General features: G+C 41.3%; 1 protein-coding gene across 23 annotated transcripts in view; it reads right to left on the bottom strand.

Moving 5' to 3' along the window:
* The window catches only part of THRB (thyroid hormone receptor beta), a 378575-nt gene that overhangs the window by 144015 nt on the left and 222556 nt on the right, over positions 1-12004 (bottom strand). The gene's annotated exons all lie outside the window — the stretch shown is intronic.

Genomic DNA, 12004 nt, shown 5'->3' with positions numbered 1-12004 from the left:
CCAACATCTGTCGTTTCCTGACTTGTAAATTCTAGCCATTCTGATTGGTGTGAGGTGGTATCTCATTGAGGTTTTGATTTGGATTTCCCTGATGCTGAGCGATATTGAGCTACACTGTTTGCTTTTCCATTTATTTTTCTCTGAGAGAGAAGGTTCTTCAACTCTTTGTTTGATTTGGCCTTACTTATAAAGCATATAATACCTAAACTCTAAACATAGGTGTATCTATTAGGATTTGGGCATCAATCTATTTTTTTCTTGAGCTATCCATTTATTTCTTTGAAGAGAAAGAAAGACGAGAGAGAGCAACTAAGCAAGTAAGCGTGGGCTCTGGACTCACAAGGCAGCTGCTTCCCTTGGTAGAGCGACCGTCATTTCTTCGAGCCCTGTTTACTCATCTGTGAGGGCAGAGCACCTACGTTATTGTGGGAGAATGAGATGATGTAATTCCTCCAAAGCACTTGACACCCAGCCCAGTTCCTTGAGTTCAGTAAAATGATTAATCTTCTAATATCCAATGGGAACAGGTGCTATTGTTCCTCCAGTAGGCTCTGGGGTTTTCTTCTAAGGAAAATTTTTGTCATTGTAGAATCATTCCTCAGATTCAGGGAACAACTGGATTTTTAAAGGACAGAGTTGGTTTTTTTAAAATTCAAATTTCTCAATTTATGTTCGATAAGAGTGCAACTTTGGGCAAGTCCCTTAACCTCTTATTTATTTAATTTACTTTATTTTTTTTAAAGATTTTATTTATTTGAGAGAGAGAGAATGTGCAAGCACAGGGGTGGGGGAGGGGCAGAGGGAGACTCCCCGCTGAGCAGGGAGCCCAAATGGGGCTCCATCTCAGGGCCCCGGGATCATGACCTGAGCCGAAGGCAGACGCTTAACCGACCGAGCCACCCAGGTGCCCCAACCTCTTTTGGTCTAACTTTTTTCCTACCTATAAAGTGAAGGTATTGGACTAGCCGATCTAGAACAAGTATATTTTGCACTGTGACACACCCCTCTCCACACACCCCAAACCAAGTTTCGTGAAACACTATCTAACCTTCCAATGAAAGATTTACTATACAGCTTCTATTCTAATCTATTGTTTTGCATGAGAAAATGCTGGATATGACCCACTTAATTCATTTCATGCTCACTACTTGTTAAAACTTGCAGTGTGAAAAGCCTGGAGAAGATCATCTCCACGTTCTGCTTTTGCCAGCAGAAACCATCTCCACTTCCCATGGGTTGTCACTGGAACTCTTTCGACGACTAAAGGAACTTCAATTCCAGTATTCTTGAACCTGGATTTCAGTGCCAGCTTGACATCAGTTCAAAGCACTCTGTTTTTCTGCTCTCACATAATGTCCTGTTTATGGATTTGTAAACCATGACTCAAGGAGTCTAAGCCATACGCTCTTATCAGAGCATGTGAGTTCCTCCCAAGTCTCGTCCTCTGCTTTGCCCAGCACTTTCCTGGCACTTGGTTCCTGGCCAGCACTTTCCTCTTCCAAATGTTTCGGAAACAAGGGGTTTGCATCTTGAGTTTTGCAACAAACATAAATGTGTGTTTGGAAAAGGAATATAGAAAGCCACATGTAACAGTCATTTTAAATTCACGTAAGGATAAATAAAATGTTATGGTACAGCCGTGGACAGCTGAAGTTTAATTTAAACATCGACTCTGACTGTTTGCCCAAAGTGTTAATAATCACTCCTAACTTTATGAAACTTCGAAAATTGAACACCACACTGATCTCGCTTTCTTCATCTATGAATGAAGGAGCTGACATGGATCATCTTTGAGGACACTTCTGGCTTTTTAAATGACTGTTCTATCTCAAAAGTCCAGCCTGCACTTACAGGCACCTTTGCCGTTGAAAACTTCACTGTCTGATCCTTTCTCTTATGAGGGGGAAGAATTCAAGGGAAAAGAAACTACTGCCAATGATTCTGAGAGCCTTGTTCTACGGATCTCATCATGTCACACTGCTTTTGGGGCCCTATTCGTATTTCTCATTCGGCTCTGTCTTGAGCAGAATGGAAATGCGTGTTTTTGAGAGCAACCTAACTCTGTGACTGACCATTGTGGGCCTTCTTTTCTGTCCCCTTTTTTGGACTTTGGGGACTGCCTGGGAAAAGACAATGACCTGCAGTGGCTCTTGACCTTTGGTGTGCAGCTGAGCAACCTGGGGACTTTAAAACACAACTCAAAAGACCAGGCTGTGGCCTTTGAGCCCCTGATTCACTAGGTCCCGCTGGACCTCCTATGACCCTCTACATTTTGAAAATGCTCTCTCCAGGTGATCTGATGGATATCAGAGGCTGAATAACTACTGGACTTAGACACATCAATGGGCTTTGTACTCACCCCCAAAATGCCACTTCCCCAGGAACTGAAATGTCCAGGGACTGCAGGAGAAGAAAGGAGTCTGGGAAACCTCCCTATATTCTTCTATTTCTTTTGTTAACCTTTTCATGCTCTTATAGACAGCCTTCCGATTTAAGCCACTATCATACTTGGAGACTGAAGGCCAACAGATCCAACTGCCTTTATTGTATATGACTTCTCCAAGTAGTAACTGTTTTGGGCAGTTTCAAAACCATTCTCCCAAATGTTGCCGGTTAGCATATAATAATCGATACAAGCATACCTCAGAAATATTATGGGTTTGGTCCCAGACCAAGGCAACAAAGTGAGTATCTCAATAAAGCAAGTCCATTTTTTTTTTGGTGTCCCAGTGCATATAAAAGTTATGTTTACACTATTCTGTAGTCTATTAAGTGTGCAATAACATTATCATCTAAAAAAACAATGTACATACCTTAATTAAAAATACTTTATTGCTAAAAAATGCTAACCATCGTCTGAGCTTTCAGTGAGTCATGATCTTTCTGCTGGATGGCTGCTGACTGATCAAGGTGGCAGTTACTGAAAGTTAGGGGGACTGCTGAAATTTCTTAAAATAATAAAAATGAAGTTTGCCGCATCCAGTGACTCTTGCACAAATGATTTCTCGGTAGCTTGTGATACTGTTTAAGAGCATTTTACCCACAGCAGAACTTCTTTTCAAAATTGGAGTGAATCCTTGCAAACCCTGCTGCTGCTTTATCAACTAACTTTATGTGCTATTTTAAATCCTTTGTTATCATTTCAACAGTCTTCTCAGAATCTTCACCAGGAGTAGGTTCCATTTCAAGAAACCATTTTCTTTGTTCATTCGTCAGAAGCAACTCCTCTCCTGTTCAAGTTTATCATGAGACTGAAACAATTCAGTCCCATCTTCAGGCTCCACTTCTAATTCTAGTTCTCTTGCTATTCCCACCACATCTGCAGTGACTTTCTCCACGGAAGTCCCGAACTTTCAGTTCATAAAACACGCAATATCTGTGAAGTGCAGTAAAGTGGAGTGCAAGGAAATGAGGTACGCCTGCGTTCACTCTGTACAATAGGCTGATGAATGAACTTTTAGGTAATTCAGCTGAAAGCTTTCATCATTAGCTTTAAGTAATCAAGTCAATTATTCATTCATTCATCCTGCATTAAAGAGTGAATGCATTTACTAGACATTTAAGTACTCAAAATAGTGCACTGATTAACAGCCTGAGATCCAGGTCTCCCTTGGTTCAAATCCAACTCCGTCATTTCTCAGCTTTTTGACCTGGGACAAAGTATCCAGCTCGGTAAATCTCAATTTTCTTTTCTGCGATGACAGGACCTGCCTTAATAGCGGTGGTATGAGAAAACAAACTTAAAAACACTTAGCACAGTGCCTAGGACATGAGGGATAAGAGTAAGGGCAAGATGGATAAGATTAGCTGATTTAGAGTATAGAAGTAAGGAGTCAAATAGATGGAGTAAATGTGCAGAGAACATCTGAGTAGATCCAGTGTCTATTGTGGGTAGGATGGGGAGGGAGCGGTGTGTGCTCTGGGAAGCCTGAATGATACGGTGCTGAAATAAAGTTCTGAAGAAAGTTCCGTAATCAAGCACACTTGAAAAAAATTCATTCTTGGGTTGCCTGGGTGGCTCAGTTGGTTAAGCATCTGCCTTTGGCTCCGGTCATGACCCCGGTGTCCCTGGGATCGAGCCCCACGTCGGGCTCCCTGCTCAGCAATGAGTCTGTTTCTCCCTCTGCCCCTTCCCCTGCTTGTGCTCTTTCTCTCTCTCTTATAGATAAAATCTTAAAAAAAATTCATTCTTGTTTCTTATATGATTAATTGCATGTCATTTATAAAAATTATATAGATACTTTAAAACTAAATATATTTAAAATGTTTAAGTTTTTAGTAATCATATATTTTGAGAGGGTGAGTTTATGAGTTCCATGGCTTCTAAGGGGAGAAAGAAAAGAAAAGAACTCACACCTGTAGTAGAAGTATCTCTAAAGGAGATTCCTGTATCAGGCTTGTAGGGTAGTCTGGAGCAGTGGTTCTCAACAGGAAACAGGTTTGTCCTCCACCCCGCCCCCCAGGGACATCTGGCAATGTCTGGGGAGGGGATTTTATTGTCACAACTGGGGAGGGGTGCTGCTGGAATCTGCTGGGTAGAGGCCAGAGATGCTGCTAAACATCAAACAATACATGGGACTGCCCCCACCACAAAGAATGATCTGGATCAAAATGTTGAGAGTGTCAGCCTAAATCAGTGATTCTCAAACTGTAGAGCACCAGAATCACTTGGAGAGTTGTTAAAACCCACATTGCTGGGCCCCACTCCCAGAATTTCTGATTCAGTAGGTCTGGGGTAGGTCCCGAGAATTTGCATCTCTAAGTTCCCAGGTAATGCTGATGCTGCTGGTCTGGGGGCTCTACTTTGAGAACCACTGGTCTATATAATCTTCATATTCATTTTCAAATTTGAAATCTCAGAGTTATGTAAACTTTTTTCACTTATACAAAATTTGAGTGGAAAGTTGCCGAGGTTATATTTATGGCATTTACCAACAAGGCCCAGTTTATTATAGACATGTAGAATTAAACTAGTTATAAAATTTTAAAAGTAAGCCGTCAATGTGCTGTCCTAGATTTCAGCTGCTGCCTTCTGGATGTCTTTTTCCTCAATGGCTTTCTTGGCCAAAAGTAATGTCACATTTAAGTTCTAGATACAAAGAATTACTGGCACTTTCTCTAAAATTCAAGTTTGTTACAATAAATCAGTCCTTTGGCATTCGCCAAATAATCAATGTTCTCAAGTGGTAGCATCATTAATAATCATTTACTTGCCACTAATTATGCTACGATATTGGTACCATGCATGGATATATTTTTATTAAGCTTGATTTTTCCTTCCAAGTAGGCAGAAGTCTCGTTCCATTCTTCTCATCTTAGGAAGAGTTTAGGGATTTAAGACCACTTAAAGGAATCCATAATGATGTTGGAACACAGAGGATAGGCAGAAAAATTAAAGGGACCAGACTTCCAGGGCACAAAATAGAAAAGATTCATAAAGCCTTGCGTGTACACTCATTCGATCTCTTACTAATTCATTATGTTTTTATTCGATAAACTATCTGAAGTATATAGAAGCTATTATGGTGTCTGGCTAATCTCCATTTCAGAACTGACAGAAGCAGGCATGAAGTATACTATAAAGAAACTGGATAAGAGAGATGAGAAATAATTTGAGCACTGTTAAAACTGCTAAGATTTACTAAGAAAGGTTGGGTAATGTATAAAATAATCAATCAGATTTCATTCTATTAGCAAAGTCTGAGTCCATCTTGCCCAAAGGCAGAGAATTGGAAGACAGCATTTGAACCCTGCTCAGCATCCCCTGAAAAAGCCCATTTTTGCTTCTTGAATTGGCAGTGTAATATTATATAATATACAACACATGATGTACAGAAATGCATTGTATTTTTCATTTAGAAACAACCCAGAATTATGGAAAAGGAAGGCATATTATATCACAACCCTCTATTGATGTCACAACATTTGAGAACAAGTTTTAAAATGTCAGTGGTACCACTGCATTGAAAGTGTCTTTTAACTAGTCTCTCACTATCTCCAGACTCTTAACTTCTTGTGGGCAGGAACCTCATCTCAGGCCATCTATAATTCCCACAACCAGCACAGCCCCTGACGTGGCCGTGCTCAGAATGGCTCACCAAATGAATAGGCACCACCCAGGTACATGGCATTGTAACATTTACATTTAAACCTTCAGCTTTCATAGGACATAATTTGAAGGGTACCTTGATTCTTTAAGCAGAGAACTGGAAATACTCATAATAGGAAGAGTGAAACTGTGGACTTGTCTGTGAGAAAACACTTCCAATATTGAAAAACATCTGGAAGCTTCATACGAGAAAGAAGCTCTAGATTCTACAGTCCCAGGTTTGGCCACTCTCAAGAGCTCTCCTCAAGCACTGCAATGGGCTCTTAGGCTACTTTTGAGATCAAGTCAGAACTCAGTACTTCATCCCCGCATTGTCTTGTGAAACAGTAATGGTAATGCACTGAAAATTCTTTTGGTTCTGTTTCCCTTATCGCTCTTTTTTACCCTTCTTCTGAGCTGCAAGTATGTGGGGTTCTTAATCTGTGGTCCATGGACCATGGTCCCCAAAGGGTCCAGGGATGAAGCTCTGTTTCAGTATAATTAGTTTCCTTTGTAATCCTATGTGTTTTATTTCATACATTTAAAAGCAGTATTCTGGGAAGGAGTCTATAAGCTTCATCAGATGGCCAAATGGGTCCATGACACAAAAATGGCTACAAATAACCAGGCTGCTTTGGCCGAAAGGTACTTGTTTATTGCTCTTCCCTCTTCATAAGCTGTAGAAGCAATTTCTCATGCCACATATATTTTATTTTCCTCCCAGAAGACTATCTTACCTTAACTTCCTGATTATTTCCTAGGTCTCAAGTGGAACTAACATGTCCCAGAAAACAGTACTTCTGCTATCATTTGAACAATTGCTAGATTATCACCCACAATTTACCTAGAGTAAAGGTAATTTTACATTACACTGACCATTGAAGTTAGAAGCTTTTTAAAATTTTTTAATGTTCATTTTTAAGGTTATACCTTTTTATGGGATAAAGATTTGTGTCCCCCCAAAATTCATATGTTGAAGCTCTAACTGTGGGACCCTCATGATGGGATTAGTGTCTTTATAAGACGAGGAAGACAGAGAGATCTCGCTCTCTCCCAGTGCCTGCACCAAGGAACGGCCATCTGCACACCAGGAGCAGGGTCCTCCCCAGACATCAAATCTGCTGGCACCTTGATGTTGGACTTCCCAGCTTCCAGACTGTGAGAAATAAATTTCTGTTGTTTTAGTCACCCAATCTGTGGTATTTTGTTATAGCAGCCCAAGCTAAGACATGTCTCTTCTCATTTACAAGTTTTTATCAACAATGTAGGGTTCACCAATACCAACATGCTTTTATAAAATAGCAACTTTCTAAAGAAAACATATTTTTAATACTGTTTTTTCAGCATGGTTCAGTAAGATGCTTACACACACAGTGAAAAACAGGAATCCCAGACATGCCATATTTCTTCACAGCTCAACCCTGTTGCCATCACTAGCTAAGGGAGGCAAGGGAGAAATTTTGTGTGAAGCTGACTTAATGCAAATGGCTTAATATTTTAGCCTCAACAATCAGGTTCCTCTCCTCTAAACATCTCAAAAGCCTGCATTGGGACAAACGGCTAGATCATTTGTAGATATAGCTGAAGAACGTGAATCTGCCGTGAGGCTGAGTTCACTCATGTCAAGCTCAATGCATTTCACTAGGAGCTTTGTTTACTCATGTTGAAACCAGAAGAGTTTCAAGATTTAAGATCATAGTGTGACTAGAAGAAATAGAAATTTTATATTGAAACACAACTTCTTCATTGCAACGTCTCTCTCTTCCCATGTAAACACCATTTTTCACACCTCTTCTTGTCCTTCATTTCTCTGGTAAACACCCGTGTTTCTGTGAGGAAGCAAAAATTCTCCATTTCCCACACTAGTAAGGGTAGCATGGGATGTAGAACCAGGAGGAATGCAAGAATGGGGTTTAAATGGCCCTTCTCCTGCCCCCCAGTGCCATTACATTCTGAAAACTGTCCCATCCCCCAGAGATCCTGAGAAGGGAGGGAATGGAAGAAATCTTGAGAAATGAGGGCAAGAGTTCACACTTTGTAATGATAAAATAGCCAACTCTGACTGGATGTTTACCAAAAGGCACTCAGTTTTATGCTGAAAGTAACTAAGCTCCCTATAATTGACAAGATTAAGTGTTTTCACTGTCACTGGAAATGGGATCTCACAGCAAGTGGAGCTCAGTCTAAAGTAATAAAGTAATATTTCTATATTAAAAAAAAAAATAAATGGCCCTTCTCACTTTCAACTTCAGTATGTTCCTGTAAGTTAAGAAGTTGAAGATCAAGTCTCACGGAGGTTGAAGTTGGGTAAATTCCAATGAATAATGTTCAACATTCCCAAGACACAGGGCCCTCAAGCAGGCCTTTAAAGGCCCAGAGCTTTTGGTAGAAATCCAGGCTCTTCCGGAGAGTTTCTGAAATACGCGGTATAACCTGCAGATGCACCTTAGACCGACTTTCTTCTCATATTCTTTCTTTTGCCCCTGAACACCCCCTGGTTGGCTCCCCCTACTGGGTGCCTTTGATTTAAGCCCCTCTTTTATTCAGATCTAAGCCCTGCGCTTTTTCCATAAAAAACAAACTGCTAGGGCGATGAGGACTTAAAAATACCACCTTCCTCCCTGTGTTAGGTCTGGACTGATGGAAAAGAACACAGCCTTTGGACTTTACGTTTGTCGTAGTATTTTCACGTGTATTATCTTATTTGACAGCCACATCCATTCTATGAGCAACATAGGCCAAGAGTGGTTTCCCAGCTTAGAGAAGCAGAAAATCAGCTGTAGGGCAGCATGACTTCTATAGTCTCCTGTTTGTAGGGGAAATGAGAGTCGTCCTCAGGGCTTCTGCTACCCTACTGCATGCTCTCCTGGCTCTTCCTGCTCCATTTGAAAGAGATAAGAAAACTAACCTTCAGTGGGGGAGATGTCCCAGCTTTGTTCAGAATCCTCGAGAATGCCCAAGAATCTTTACCGTCAGGAACGTCTCTTGATGGCTTTTAAAAATGCTTTCTCAGAGTCCATAGTCTCTCATGGTTCGTCTCTGAGAAAGCATTTTTAAAAGCCATCAAGAGACGTTCCTGGCGGTAAAGATTCTTGGGCATTCTCAAAACAAACTGAGGGTTCTAGAGGGGAGGGGAATGGGAGGATGGGCTAGACTGGTGATGGGTATTAAAGAGGGCACGTTCTGCATGGAGCACCCAGCAATGACTGGGTGTCATTGTTTGCGTGTATGAATCTATCATTTGAACAACTGAATGAATCATGGAACAATGAATCATGGAACACTACATCAAAAACTAATGATGTAATGTATGGTGATTAACATAACAATAAAAAATGCTTTCTGTGTGGTGGGGGAAAAGTACAGAAGGTATGAAGGCAGAACACCTGCGGTGGCCCCTTTGAAGTTAAACTTGATGTGGCATGGTAGGGAAACAATAAAAATTTAGGGTCCTGGACTGATGAGATCTGGCCCACTTTCAGTTGTCACCTGATAAATTCCCATCCCACTTCAGCATAAGCTTAAAAAGGACACATTGGTAGCCCAAGACCAGAAAGAGAAAGGAACATTTACTCACATAACTAATGAAAACTGCCAAACACAGAATTGACTTCGCACGTATCCCGGATCTTCTCTACGCTCACAGCTTTCGCAGAAGCTGCAGCTCTGAGGTGGTATGGAATAGGGTTCTGACCTGGTACAGGATAACCCGGTGGAGTCAGAAGCACCGGACAGACTATTTCCTTCAGGTTTTAAGAACAGCTTTTAGTTTGTCCCAAATCTAGAAAACAAGTTTTCACTCAGGTGACCAAAGCAGAACAAGTTGTGGCCCACGGTGGTAAAAGGGAGACTGGGGGATGGCCAGGAGATGGCTGAAGACCGCCAGTGGCTGTGAGCCCAGAGAAGCCTCCGTTCCCGGTCCCAACAGGAAATGAGGCGCGACCAACAGTCACAGAGCCAGGCTTTCTCCATCCGAGTCCCACCCCCACCCCCCACTGCCTGCATCTGAAATATCTCCATTCCTTACTACCTGGAAAACAGGCCAGCCCTCTTTTTTTTTTTTTTTTTTAAATCAGCTGAGAGCTGTACTTGGAAGCAAAGTTCTAGAACCGGAGTCTGCAGGATTCTCTCTACCTTCTGAGAGTGCATGACAGCCATTTTTTAACCCCTTGTTATTTTCTGGCCGAGAAAGTCTTCCATTAATAGACTTAATACCTGTTTATTCTACTGCTATTAAAAAAGTCTTCTGAAAGCTGCCAAAGGATGTTTTCACCATGTTCCTAGCAATGAATAGTCCTGCCTTTTCTGCCGATATAAGCAAGCCTGTGATTGACTGCCAAACTTAAAATTCTCGGGCTGAATCTAGTACACTAAAGCAGTGTTTCTCAAACTATGAGTCCCAATCCATTAGTGGGTTGTGAAATCAATTTAGTGGGTAGCAAGAAGCATCTTTTAAAAATGAAATACAGTTGACTGGAAGGAGTTCACTGTACTTACTGAGAGCAAGGATTGTTTTTTGGAACTTTTGTTTGAGTTTGTAGACACACACCGCTTGTGGGCTCAGGAGTTATATAAAATGTATTTTTACTGGGGACTGTGGTCATCCGTTTAAAGCCACGGCACCAAAGCAATGCCAGAAACGCTGAAAGAAGTGACTTGCTTAAGGAAATAAAGCCCTTCTGATTTCTGACTGTTGTCTGCAGTGCTGGCTAAGAAAAGGGAGGGGAGAGGAGACTCACGAAAAATGGACCAGAGCCCAGTACGGGATTTCAAGCCAGAGGCTTACAGGCCAAATGGGAGGGTTGGCAAGTGGACAAACAAGGGCTTTATTACTGCTGCTTATTAGCCGCATGAAGACTAGGGAATTTTTAAAGAAATCAAGCACATAGGATTTAAAACACCAAAAAGAGCTCCAGGTATGCAACTTCACTTTGAGAGAGAGATTTCATAAACTGCACGCTTGATGGCTTGCACAAAGTTCTAGATTCTTAGTAAATACAAGCAAAAGTTTGTGTGCTTGAGATGCACATTCTATTTAGGTAGAAACATAAAACAATGCCACAATCTGCTCATTTTAATGGCAGTTTTATTTATTTATTTTTTTTTTAAAGATTTTATTTATTTATTCATGAGAGACAGAGAGAGAGACAGAGGCAGAGGGAGAAGCAGGCTCCCCACGGAGCAGGGAGCCCGATGCGGGACTCGATCCCAGGACCCTGGGATCATGACCTGAGCCAAAGGCAGACGCTTAACCGACTGAGCCACCCAGGCGTCCCTTAATGGCAGTTTTATATTGGTTCTGACTTCAGAGAAAGTGCATTCGAATTTTTGTTCAGATAAAATAGCCAGTGTGTCGGTGTCTATCCAACCATTCAACAATCTTTTTTGGGGGGTGGAGGGAGCTAGGGGTAGGGTGCTAAGGATTAAAATACAACTTTGCCTTTCAGAAATAAAACAAAATTTCAAATATCACTTGATTATTTATTACAATTACACTTAAAGAAAACCTAATTATCTCCAGGAGTTTGTTTCTTGGTTAAAGGGTATTAAATGTAGCCTAGGCTAAAACATCTATAAAGACTATCCCTTTTTTTTTTTTTTAAAGATTTTATTTATTTATTTGACAGAGAGAGACACAGCGAGAGAGGGAACACCAGCAGGGGGAGGCGGAGAAGGAGAAGCAGGCTCCCCGCAGAGCAGGGAGCCCGATGTGGGACTTGATCCCAGGACCCTGGGATCATGACCCGAGCCGAAGGCAGTCGCTTAACCAACTGAGCCACCCAGGCGCCCAAGACTATCCCTTTTTTTAAAAAAGGAAGTCGCTCTAAAATATTTCTAAATACCCTGAGATTGAAATCAGTTTCCTTACTTACTGGCATGACTAAAAATTCTCTATCTATATATAAACAAAAAAAT

Source organism: Leptonychotes weddellii, chromosome 1 (assembly GCF_054177405.1).
Source record: "Leptonychotes weddellii isolate Sample4059 chromosome 1, ASM5417740v2, whole genome shotgun sequence".
Classification (NCBI taxonomy): Eukaryota; Metazoa; Chordata; class Mammalia; order Carnivora; family Phocidae; genus Leptonychotes; species Leptonychotes weddellii.
Note: the sequence above shows the minus strand (reverse complement) of the source record. Positions and strands in the feature narration are given on the sequence as shown.